General features: G+C 24.7%; 1 non-coding gene across 1 annotated transcript; it reads left to right on the top strand.

The window, feature by feature from the left end:
* The first annotated feature begins 4,334 nt into the window (after positions 1-4,334).
* On the top strand, positions 4,335-4,414 carry TRNAL-CAG (transfer RNA leucine (anticodon CAG)). The gene has a single exon. It is a non-coding gene; the product is annotated as a tRNA-Leu (tRNA).
* Positions 4,415-14,518: the final 10,104 nt, after the last annotated feature.

The raw sequence follows: 14,518 nt of genomic DNA, 5'->3' as shown, positions 1-14,518 counted from the left end.
TAAAATGTAGAACTGGTGTAGATGATCAAGACAGTTTTGAATTTTTTAAAGAATTTGTGGAAGATATTTATTATAATACACCGTGCCGAGAACTTTATGTCCATGCCCGAAAATGCATTCTTTCTGGATTTAGTACTAAGAATAATAGAACAATACCACAATTAAGATACGATTATGCTTATAGAATCAAGGATATGTACCCAGATATGAATGTGTATCTTAATGGTGGAATTAAATTTCCTTCTGATCTTAAACATTTAAAAAATCTTGATGGTGTTATGATTGGAAGACAAGCTAAGAACGATATTTTTGTATTTGCTAAATTTGATAAATATATTGCAAAAGTTGATGAATTTATTGGCCTTCAAAATAATGAAATATCAAAATATGATATTTTCGAAGGTGATGGCAAATATGAATCTTTAAAATTTAACTTGGATCAAATTACAGTGGGTGAGAAAATTGAATATATCAATAAATATATATCTAACTTTGATAAAGATGAGAAGATGAAAATGAGCCATATTTTTCCACTAGTAACTGCGTTTCATGGTGATCGAAATGGAAAGGCATTTAAAAAAACTATTGATAATATTTTGAAGAAGAAAATGAACTGCGGTGAGGCTGAAGAGGAGATGCAGAAAACATTCGAATTTATTATTAGTACACAAAAAAATCCTTTACAGGAAATTTTAGATAAAAGTTAGCATTGGAGAATATATTTATTTTAAAATTACACAATAGCACTCTATTAAATGATTTTTTTGTTTCATAATGTTTTACATTTTTGTAAAAGCGGGGAAAATAGTAACATTATTATAAGTAAGAAATGAATATAAAAAAATATATCGTAACATAATAAATCGTTTATTTATACCTAATTTTGTCGGTTAAGTTATTTAATTTTATATAATTTTTTTTTTGTGAATCATTTGATTGGTTATTTATCTGGTTATAGAAATGTAAACTTAAAGATTTTTAGTTGATCTGTTTTCTTAAAACATATCTAAATTTACAGAAAAGCATGATTTTCAGTGTATTATTTGAATTTCTGGAAAAGTTGCACATCGTCCTGCTACTATTTAATCAACTGAAATGAATTAAAAATCATTATTAAAATGATTTTCTCGACAAAAATTTATATCTGCCATTTTAAATTGCAAGTGAATAGCAAATCTTTACAATAATTTTTATTTTTAGTAATAATAAATAAAAATTTGTCATGTAAAGGATTCATTCTGAGTATTTTCTCATCATTAAATAAATCGAGATTACTCGTAATGTTTTTTTTCCACATTATTATACCTCTTCGGGTTGGTTTTTCTGATTGACAATCATTTGCTATGCAATATTGTAGTGCAAGATAAACCATTAGCTAAAATCTTGTCAGCAAACATGCAAGAATAATAAAATTTATGGGTTCATTTGATCCAATAAAAACTGAAAGAAGAATATGCATAATATAGGATTCTAAAAGTGATTATTTTAGTAGAAGTATTAGCCAAATAGTTTTAAAGAGCTAACCAAAGCGTTAGTAGAATAATCTTACATTTCTGAAAATGAAATTAACACATTAATGAATTTTATTTGTACATTTTTGTGTTACTGATCATTTTTATGTTAAAAAGTTCGATTTTAATTAATATTTATCTCAAAAACTGTTAAAAATCTCTTTTCATTTGTATTATACGCTAAATAGTACGACTTAAATGTGTATTTATCTTATAATTCATTTGCGAACTCAGTTAATATTAGCTATATGATAAATTTATTGTATTCTAGTTATCATATTAATTCAGTTTAAAACTCCTTTAATATTAGGTATATATTAAATTCAGTTATCAAAATATTCATTATTTAAGTTTCAAACCCTTTCTATTGTAGTTTATCTTATAATTCAGTTTAAAACACCTTTAATATTAGGTATATATTAAATTCATTTGCGAACTCCTTTAATATTAGTTATATGATTAATTTAAATACGAACTCTTTTCATATAAATTATGTGATAAATTCATTTGCGAACTCCTTTAATATTAGTTATATTATTAATTTAAATACGAACTCTTTTCATATAAATTGTGTGATAAATTCATTTGCGAACTCCTTTAATATTAGTTATATGATTAATTTAAATACGAACTAACTCTTTTCATATAAATTATGTGATAAATTCATTTGCGAACTCCTTTAATATTAGTTATATGATTAATTTAAATACGAACTAACTCTTTTCATATAAATTATGTGATAAATTCATTTGCGAACTCCTTCAATATTAGTTATATGATTAATTTAAATACGAACTAACTCTTTTCATATAAATTATGTGATAAATTCATTTGCGAACTCCTTTAATATTAGTTATATGATGGTTCAGTTGCAAAAACCAGTTATATTTCAGTTTCAGACCCTTTGTATTATAGTTTATCTTATAATTTAGTTTCAACTTCCCTAGATATTAGTTATATGTTAAATTGATTTGCGAACTCCCTTAATATTAGTTATATGATTAATTTATATACTAAAACCAGTCATATTTCAGTTGTGAACCCTTTATATTCTAGTTTATCTTATCATTCAGTTTAAAACTCTTTTATTATTATTTATATGATAAATTCGTTGCGAAAATCTTTAAAAATAGTTATATGATAAATTCATTTGCGAACTTTTCCACATAGGTTTTGTGATAAATTTAGTTTTATACTCATGCTTTGTTAAGCAGTTAAAAATACCGGACGAAGTAGAAGCATACATGCAAGCTCTCACACTCCGCAAGACACTTGAACTCATCTCATTTGAGAGAAGAAGAGCAGTTGATGAAGATAGATCAGAGGAAGGTGTCAAAAGATGCATCAAGGAGTTGTGCAATATTCCCGTCACTCTGAACACGTCTAAATAGATAAAATCGATAAAAATAAAACTAAGCTATAAATTAATAAGAATTATACTCGTGCTATAATATTTAAATGATATATATCATATTTAAATTATATTTATCCTGAATAATCTGCAAACTTTTTGTATAAAAGTAATAGATTAGATACAGCTTTAACCCCATACTATGATATTTTATGTATAAATATCTGATTTAAAAAATTTATATAATAAAAGGGATTTGTTTTTCCCCTAAATTTTCATGTTTTCAGCCACAAAAAGTTATATTGCTTAATATTTAAAGGTACAGCATTCTTATAGTCATACTTTATACATCTTCTTAACTCAAGACTTCAATATTCAATTATATTTATAATACCATTGTTTGTGAACGTTCTTCTGCTTCCGTTGGTAATTAACACAATTAAACTATATTTATATTTTAATATGTGGCAAAACCTTTTCTATATAAGACATGTACTAAATATCTGATTTTAATATAAGTACATCTTCGAAATTAGCTATTTACCCTTTTAAATATAATTTTTATGCTTAGTGCATTATGAAATTTGGAAATATATAATTTTAATGAAATTAAACTTTCACTATTAAACATAAACTAAATTTAACACAACATTATTTTTATAATCGATAATTGTACATCTGTAATTTTTTAACATTCAGCAATAATAGCTTAAGAATATTTTAAATCCACTGAAATATTTGAAATTCTGTTGATTATGATCATTCAATTTCCAAAAAAAAATCATAAAAAGAGGAAGCCTTTAAAAAAGATAGTTTTAAGGGGGAAATATCGGTTAATTAAACATAATGATTTTATCAAAACATATTTATGAATACGTTATAAAAATATTACAATAGGTATATTAAAATAATCGCCTTTTATTTTATAAGTTTAAATATTGAATTATACATCTATCATATGTTTAGGAAGAGATTATTAAATAACATTTTTATAGCTTTGAAATGAGGAATTCCAAGCAATGGTTTAGACACATATACAAACTATATCAGATTCGTAATTACAATCCACTATTATACTTATCTTAAGCGTTAACATCTAATTTCCATAATAAAAGATTTTTCTAATATTAATCATATAAATTTAGTAAGGTTAAAAGCATGGTGAGATGTTTATCTTTAAAATCATGTTTTTTTATTTAGATAACAACTAATGACTCAATATTTTGAGACAAATAAACATAAATGAGAAAAAGCTATAATTTAGAAATTTTAATTACCCCATAAGAATTCATATTGAAATTGACTTCAGTTCAGTGAACTTAAAATACAATCATAATAAGAAGCAATAAAACAATAAACGTCCTCGTTATATAATTGTCAACATGAGAATAGTTAAAAAGAATCTATTTATGTTTAACCAGCGAGCATTTTTTTGTTGCTTTTATTATATTAATGGAATTCTTTTCCTAAACGACAAGATGGCCGAGTGGTCTAAGGCGCTACGTTCAGATCGTAGTCTTTCGAGGCACGGGTTCGAATCCCGTTCTTGTCAGTTATTAATTTTCTGTTCCGCTATGTTTGCTTTGTAAGCAAATTTTACTTTTTTGATATCTTCATACAATTCTTTTTTAAATACACTATAGAATTTTCATTTGGTATATAAATGTATTCAATCAGTTTTTCGAAAATATTAAAAATAGTACAATTTTATTTATCAATAAACTTTAGACATTTTAACTCTTTCATTTGATAGAAGAAACCTAGTTAATGAAGATGTATTAATGAAAGGTGTCATAAGATGCATTAAAGGATTGTGCGATATTTTAAATGGGTTGTCTACATCTCAGTATATGTAATTAATAAAAAGAACAAACTTAACCCCCATGAATAGAAATTTAATTTATCAATAAAAAAAATATTTGCCCGTAAAATAAACATATAATACAGTTCGATAAAGATGAAAGTTTTATGACCAAATATAAGCCCGATAATTTGTTGTATGGTCTATAATACACCTTGTTTTAATTTTAACACAACAATTCAGCCAAGAAAAATATATTATTATCATCGAAGAGTATATTTAAACTATTGGCATAATTATTTCATGGCATTAAGTTTATAAAAGAGTCCTGAAGAAACTCTTTCGTTGCATATTTACACAATATTATAAATATTCATAAACTTTTTAAAAGCGGACAATATTTTTATTCATTAATTTTCGACAGCATAGGAAAATACTTCAAATTTATCCTTTATCGAACCGTTTCACAAACAAAATTATATATTAGAGAAAAATCATAATAAATGACTTATTACAAAATAATATAAAATTTATAATTTTAAAGGCCAATACCGTTAATTATGTTAATAATACCAATCCTTAAATCAAACGTTTTTTCATTTATGGTAATTTATACCATCATCGCACTATTTAACTATTTTACCATATTCTAGTATGCCATACTCTATAATTTAAGAATTTTATTGCACACATACTTGATGAGTGCATAAAACAAGAAAAAAATCATTTCACCTAAAAGAAGAATTGACCCTAAATGTTTTTTCTTTCATTTAATTTTACGTAATTTAATATATGTCTTAGAATATTATCATCGTGAATATAATTCGATATCTCCAAATAAATACATTCTATGCAATAATCAAAAACAGAAGGTTCAGATGTCCTTTTTTTCATTATTTTATTTATAATTGAATGAGAATAACCCAAATGTGAAGCAAAAATATAAAAATTAACGGAAAAAAATAGCACATTAATATTATTTTCTCTAATCATTCATATCTGGTATTAAAATCTATTTGTATTTCTAATATTTATTAATTTTAAAATAAAAATAAAAAATATTCTGCCTGTTAGGATACTTACAACACAATACGATTTTAATTTATAAATTATTTAGTTTAAGTATACATTCTAAAAACTTCTTGATATATTTCGAATAATTTATAAAACGTCAAAAAAGGTCAATACGTTTCAATTTGAGCCCATCAACATGTTAATGCTTCTAGGCAGCATCCAATCAATACAAGCATGGCTTAAATTACTTCAACTTACATTTATTAATTGTGTGGAGTCTTTTAAAAATCATCATAATGTTCAAGTTCATAATCGAAGGTATTTTTTTTCCGTAGATTTGTCTACTATTGTTTTTTATATCTCTACAGCTATGTGATATTTTGCATGTTCGGAAATATAAACATGCTCTCTGTGTAATTATTTGAGCTTTCAATAATCTCTATCGAATATAAGAACCAATTTTTGTAGAATTTTATTTTGGTTACACTTTTGTGTGCAATATTCAAAGAGTAGGGCTTGTGATAGAGCTTTTACAGATAATATACACTATAAAAATCTTTCTATTTAGTTTTATTTTTTTTTTCTTTGAATATATTTTCAAGCATTACAATAATTCACTAATATAGATTAAGACAATATTTATTACAATAAATATATTTGCAAACCTCCTCTATATTACCCCTTAATACTTTCTGATTTAAGTGTCAGATAAATCCTATTATATAAACTATGCATATACATATTGTTTATTCTTTGGTCAACATCATTGACCCTTTATATAAGGGTTTGATTTTTTTTTGAACTAGTTCATTTATTTGTATAAAACATGGTAAAAACCACCATAATCAACAATTTTTGATGATAAATTAGTCTATTTTAGTCATTTAAATCCGTGCAATTATACAAACGATTTATATTTGTAACTAATATTTCTCAATACCACCTTCTATTATATAATCTTTAAAATAATTTTAGATGTATCTTCTCATTTTAGGAATTTTTATTTTAAATAATTGCTCAATCCTATTGTTGTGCGTATGCTTCAATTTTGAAGCCTAAAACTTCAATATAAGACTTATGGCATTTGGATTTCATGTATTTCTTTTAATAAAGATTACCATCATGTTTTATTACCTGCTAAAGGGTAAATTTAATCTTTAGATATTCATGTTAGAGCAATCAAATTTTTTTTTACAGGAAAAAACGATTTTTTTCATGCATATTATTATTTCATCATTTTTAAAATCTTCCTCAATGCATCTTATATTCTCTAGGCTTATACATTGAAGTATTTTCATTATTCTTTTATTTGTGTATATGCTTCAGATTCCATTAGCTTCCCGGAAAACCTTAATATACGACTTGTCTATCACCGTTAATAGGGTTATTTTTAGATATAATTGTTGATTTTAAGCAATTAAATAGCTTATATTCACAAATTCAAACTCGAATTATATGAATTATTTTAAAGAACGCATTTGACAAAAAAAGGGGTCTAATACACACAAAAATATATATAAAGTAATATGAATTTTATATAAATAATTGATGAATATTTACTGAGAAATTTTTTATGTAAGGTATTACTTATTTGATATATTTAGTTATTTTTAATGATATATTCATGCAACAAGAAGTAAAGAAAAAAATATTTTCTATGCAATTAGTATTTTTTAGCATAATAAATATTTTTTTTCAACAAAGATTAATAAATATGCTAAAAAGTATATTCGAATTCCCGTTCAAAAAATTATAACCCTCTTAATTATGATGTCAGAAAGTAATTATTGAACATGACGATTATGTCCGATAAAATATTTTATTAAATGTTTATAACGAAAATTCGGCTTTACAATATCCAAATTTTGAATGTTTGCGGGTATTTTTCAATTAAAAACAATAAACAATGTGGAATACAAGCTCATTTTTTTTGATTTATTTTATTTTGTTTAAAAATTGATCTGCATTTGTCTACAATCAATTTTTTTTTGAATATGTTATAATTTAATAAAACTTTTATTTTTCATTTTTAAAGCCTTATTATATCATAAGTAATAATATAAAAAATAACCCATGTATTTTTAAATATATTGAATAATATTCGATCAAGGATAACCAAACTTCCAAATAAATCACGATAATTTCATAGAAAAGAATAAAGCCCTATTTTATTCGTATATATTTTTGACTTTAAATCATTTTAGATTATAAAAAAAAATCTCTGCATATATATTGTTATAATTTTTTTGATAGATCTATAAATAGCTCTACTGATGAGCAGGAAGAATCGTTCAAAGGCATTAGGCACAAAGTCGATCAATCAATATATAAATTTATACATATTTTCTTAATTATGTTTTAAAGAGCTAGATTTCACAAACGAAACCCATAGACAAAAAAATAACATCAAAAACACTTGAATTTGAAAATATTGAAATAAAAAGATTTATAGAGTAAGGTAAAGACGCAAATGTGATTATATAGAACGAACTAAATAAACACTAAAGTAAAATTAAAGGCTTTGGCTTTACTTGAACACTTATAATTAGTAAAAATTAAATTTAACCATACAAATCGAAAAAAATTAAGAGAAAAGAACGCCAATGAAACGGGTTCATCATTTTAAAATGGGATTGTCATCAATCATACACACAAACAATTATTGATGGCAATTAATTTATTGAAATATTCTACTTTAATGCTAATCTATAAAAGTAATGAAGTACATTTTTTATATTTAAGTATAAGATGCTTCCAGTGTTGTATAAGTAAGGCAAAATAAATGGTTTTTACATTTCATTCCAAATTATTTCCATAAAATTCGGGATCAAATAAACCGCGCCATTGAAATGTCAAAATTATTTCATTTTTTCATTTTATTTTCTAAATTATTTCTTAATTTGTATATTGTTTTTTTTCGGGCTGTATTTTTACGCATATTTCAAATGCCAATCACACCAAAAATATACTAAATCGTACGAATTTTTGATAACAATAAGCCATATTTGTTATGAACTCATAATTATAATTTTGTTTGATGATAATTAAAAATTTTGTCTAAGTGATATGAATGTTTGATCTACTATCCTTTTATATTTATAATATATGATTTAATTTTGATAATTTGCATTTCAAAATCCTGTTAGACAATTAAAGTTTCAGTTCTTATTCTTTTTCAAGGATTATGTAGGTTTTTACCATTTTAGTCAAGAAAAAATTATGGGTAGTAAATCTATATTTTTTGCACCTTTTTATCTTTTTGGACATGTAGTATTTAATAATTCATAAATGATATTTTTGAAAACGCCACTATTTATAAGTGCGAAATGTGGTTTTCAAGTTATATAATTTGTATTATTATCGTTCTAAGTAATTTTTTTTAAAAAGAAATGGATATTTCCAAATACAATCCTTTACCTTTCCCCAGACATATTCTTTTGCCGCTTTATATATAAATTGATAATAAAAGAACGGGTTAAACAGCATTTAAATAAAAACAAATTAATCTGATCTAACACAACTAATAATTAAAAAATTTTCTGCCTCTGAAATCATAAATCTAACTGTGCCAAAAGAACAATATATAGTAAAAAATATTGAACGACAAAAAATGGTAACAGGGTATTTTAAATAAAATTTCAGCGTGAAAATAATAAGATACTGTCTTTTCAGAGGATTTATGTCGACAGATAAAGTGATTATGAATATTTAAGAGGACATGACCATATAGAAATTTTAATACAACAAGCATAATAATAATTTCCAAGAAATTTAAAGAGGTAATAATAAGTAAATAAAAAATTAATAACCCAATAAATTCTAATAACTATATTCATTATTATTAAAAAAAATTTCCAGTATTTCAAATTATAAATTTCTTTAAAGAAAGATTTCAAGCTATACTAAATCGTTATTTGACTAAATCTGGAAATAATTTTCATATATTTATGGTCTAAATTAATCCTGGAATTCCAGTCATAATTGAATTTATTGATAAGAAAATTTTGATTTTCATCTTATCCCATAAAATGGGCTTACTGTATAATAAGGCAAAGAGATTTCTTCTATTAAAACTTATAATTTTCCTTGAAATGGTTTTGAATTCAAGAAAAATTTCAATTCTTTTAAGAATATTATCTAGGATCAATGCTTTACGCAAATTCATAGGAAAGATAGGAATGAAATATTGTAATGCTGACAAAGATAACAAAATATCAAATATTGCTTTTATTATGGACGGAAATCGTAGATATGGAAAGAAGAAATGCATTTCCGATTTATCTTCGAAAAAAATAGGTTTTGAAAAAATGATTGAGATTGCAGAATTCTGTTCGGACATGGGTTTAAAAGACGCATCATTCTTCGCTTTCTCCTTGGCCAATTTCGATCGTTCAAAAATTGAGGTTGATAACGTTATGAATCTAATAATTCAAAATAAGAATCGATTAACATTTCAAGGCAAGAACAAATTCTCGCCCAAGGTGAATTTCTATGGAAGAAGAGATATTATTCGAAAGGATATCATTGAAACTTTTGATCATATAATGCAAGAAACTAATTTTAACAATGATATTAATTTAAATGTATTTTTTGCATACTCTTCTTCTGATGAATTGAGAATGAACAACGAGATTTCAACATTTTATGATAAAAAGGTTGATGTATTGATTCGAACTAGTGGTGAATCGAGACTAAGCGATTTTCTTTTGAAACAATCTTGTAAAGGTTGTAATTTATTCTTTTGTAATGAACTCTGGCCTGAATTTTCGATTTTACATCTATTTATCATTGTATATAAATCATACCTTGAAAACAAGTATCTTTATAATAAAAAATCATAAATTTTTATTTATAATTTTAATGAACATTGGTACATATCTTACTAAAAGCTAATAAAATCAGCAAATTTTTTTAGCCATTATGGCTTTGAAGAAGACAGATAAATTAAAAATCCCCGCGCATGGCAAATTATTTGGTATCATATAAAGTGAATTTAACAAATAATTATCTAAGTAACGTTACATGGCAAAGTTTAAAATAATTTCGCGTCTTTTGAAAAATGGTTCGTTCGAAACATGTATATTTATGTTGCGATTTTTTCTTAAAAGATATTATAAAAATAAAAAATTTATTTCATTCCCTTGTGTGGCTTAGTTTATATATCGAGTAAATATCTATCATGAGCTATAAAAATATTTCTAGATTTTTTTTTAAATTCTAATTTAGAGTAATATTGGTTAATAGAAAAAATAGCACCAAAACAAGGTGCATTCTAAAAGGGATACAAAATCTATTTCATGTAATATTTCATAGGCTCCAGAATAGGGCGCGAAAAGAGATATTTTTATAATGTGATTTTTCGCCTAGAATAGATATAACCCTCAGATACATATATAAGTAAATTGTTTTCGATCCTATAGATTATATCTTCTCAACAAATGAAAAGATTCGAAAGTGTGTAAAACACTCTGGTTCCATTTTAATGCAATTTTTTTAAAATTCCAGTTAAAAACCTATTATTTAACAATATAAATAATTCGAAAGGGTAGATAAACTATAAGAATCTTGAAATGTTAAATAAGAAATAGTTTATTTTTAAACCCATAAAATTTCTCTATATTTAGTCCTTAACATTCAAAAACATACGTAGCTCGTTTTCTGCGAATTCTTAAAATCGAGTGATTGCATTGACACAAGATCTTATGCATGCACAGTATTTTTTTAATACCGTAATACTTTAGTTTAAGCGTCTATCTTGTCAAGTTAATATCTAATGTAGGGGTTAATTGTCGATAATACCAAGAAAATACTATTTACATTATTTATACGATAGGAAACTATATTAGAGACACATTTTGTAGAGGTATTAAAATAGGCATTTGAATTATTATGTAAAAACATGATGGATTTTATTTAACTGAAATAATTTTAAGAATAAATAATAACCATCATTGATCAGGCTGATAAAATATAAGACGAATTTGTAAATTTTTTATTCATTAACCTGTATATATCTTCTTTTTAGGAAGTTCACTTTAGACCATTAGGAATTTTTCTGATCTCATGCACCCCCGCGTGTTTCCTTACATTTCCAGTAACTAGTTTGATCCTGTGGATTAGACTTATAACATCAAGCTGTAGTCGATATAGAGAGTATGACTGATTCTCTATATCTCAGTTTCTGATATATTATGCTACCACCACAAATAATATACACTTAACCATATACTTGATGGAGGAGCAGGCTTAATTCAATTTTCGAGGCACTCTATGGCGCCTTAAACAGCAACCACAAATATTAATAAATAAATTTCATGGTTTTTTTTGAATCTAACATACCCGACCCTTTTCGGGCTTGCCTCGTTTTGAGTACATTGAAATAAATATAGACATTGCGTTACGAATGGACCACGGGCCACTTATTAAAGCCTTTCTAAACCAAAATGGCACAGAACTCTTTAATAAATGCGTGTATAATTTATTTTCATTTATCTAATGGCGAAGTTTTCTAAAAATAATAAGAAAAATGTCAAAAAAATTATAAAATTCGACCATTATTTAAAAATAGATAAGATATATAGTTTTTTTTAGATCATAATGTGTTTACATCTTTTAACAAATTTTGGTTGAATAGTTATAAATTAATGAAATAACATGGCTAGTGATTTCGCACTAGCTAAAGAAAATGAACAAATTACTATGTCGAAAAATAAGACATATTTAATGTCTGGCATATAGAAAAATGTATTAAAGAAATTAGATGGAGCCATAGAAATTTGTATTTGAATTGCGCTAACCATGATGAATATTATTGTAAATAATCTTGAAAACTATTTGTTTTTTTCTACATTATTTAAGACACAAAATTAAGTATTTTTTGATTGAAAAGTCAAAGATTTATTATGCTTCATTTAAAATATTGCAGGCAAAAAATAATAATACAAGAAATACCGGAATTGGTCAGATTTTGATTTTAAGATTGAGTAGAAATGAATTAGTACATTTAATGCAATAAGAACAATAAAATTGTGCGTGTTTGGCTGGTATAGAGAATTAAAAAATGAAATAAATCCATCATATATGGTTAATATGGTTGTAGCGACAAAAATTAAGCTTTAGAGAAATTTATAGCATCTCTGATCATATGCACCATTTACGAAATTTTTTTCAGATTCGCAAAAACCACAACTTCTGTTTTAAATTGAAATATTTTGAAAAGCTCTTAATGATCACATAATTCCTGTATACTAATTTAGCTCTTCGCTTGGGCGATTATATTAAACTTAGAAAATCAATAGCTATATAATAAAAAAGTAAATAAAATTATCTACTTTGAGTTTAAAAATAGTGGTATACTTTTATCTTCATTTTAATATGATCTTTTATGTTTTGTTCTTAAATTATTCTGGCCATGGCTTTATTTTTAGTGAAATTAATAGAAGCAATAATCTGTAAATGCCCATAAAAATAGTTTTAAAATACTTGAAGAATCTGCACTAAAGTATAGTGATTAGCACAAATAATTTTTGGGAAGCGCCAAATTTTAATTTAAGTAGATTTTATGATATATAATAAACCAACAAATTCTTCAAGATAACCAGCCGTATTTATTTTTTAACTTTTTCAAAAAATTCATTTTATTGAATTCATACCACAAATAAACAATTGCATGGCCGCTTCAAACCAACTGTATAGGATAGTCAAGGGCAGATTTTAGAATATCTTAATAAAATAACTATAACCATGATTAAAAACCACCGCATTTTATATATTTCTAATACAGTTAGTGAAGGTTTTTTTATAATATACCATAAAAATATTATTTCTTTTTATTTAACGCTAGAATTCTATTTGCAAATTACTGATAATTCTTTCTTTCCATAAATTAAGAAAATTTTTAGTTTTATAAATTTCTTTAAGTGTTACTTGTGCATTTTATATCTTAAACGCTTTTATAATTGTTATAATTAGATATTGTATAAAGTATATCACGTTAAGAGCTTTTTAGATGTTATATAAATGTATAGTCTCGTAAAGATACTACACAGTTAAAGTAAAATTTAATTTCAGAATGGCAAAAATGCAATTTATATTAGAGATTTTCAGCAAAAAATTTTTAGTTTTGGTTTGAAATGCTAAAAGTTTGTGTGATGTATTATTTTTTTATGCTGTTAAAATCCAGTATAAATCCAGAAAAAATAGCGCTTGTTTCTTTAATCACAGTTTAATACTTTTTTATAAAAAAATAAACTAGTTAATTAATTAACTTTGTGCCAATACAAATAACACAATGGCAAATTTAATTAATATATACTTATAAAGTGGACAACGAACATCGAGTGAAATCGATATTTATATGAAACTGAAGGAATATTTAACATCTTTAAGATATTAAAATACATAAGGAGTATCCTATTTGTTAAAGGGGAAAATCTTAACTAGCAAAAATCTGTAATTATCAATTTTATCCCCACATTAAATTAACAAATTTGGCACTAAATATTATTATCCGCGATTAAGCTCATTTTTTTCATTGGTAATAAATATCTAAAAATCTACTGATTGGACACTTTAAAAAAATATAAATATACAAAATTTTTCAAGAATTATGAGTCGAAATGATGTTTGTTTAAAGAAAAAATATAAAAAAAAAATTTTATTGAATAATATTATGTTCAAAATGATTCAAATGACAAAGAATAATGTCCTGGATAAATTGAAAAGCGCGCAAAATCCAAAAGAATTCCAGAATATATTACAAGATGCAAATATAATTGAATTTCAGAGATGTGGTAGCTTAATGTGCTTTAAAGACATAGAAGCTTTAGTATCGAATCAAAT

Source organism: Rhyacophila brunnea, unplaced genomic scaffold (genome assembly GCF_057557595.1).
Source record: "Rhyacophila brunnea isolate RB1 unplaced genomic scaffold, BYU_Rbru_1.0 scaffold_87, whole genome shotgun sequence".
Taxonomy (NCBI): Eukaryota; Metazoa; Arthropoda; class Insecta; order Trichoptera; family Rhyacophilidae; genus Rhyacophila; species Rhyacophila brunnea.
Note: the sequence above shows the minus strand (reverse complement) of the source record. Positions and strands in the feature narration are given on the sequence as shown.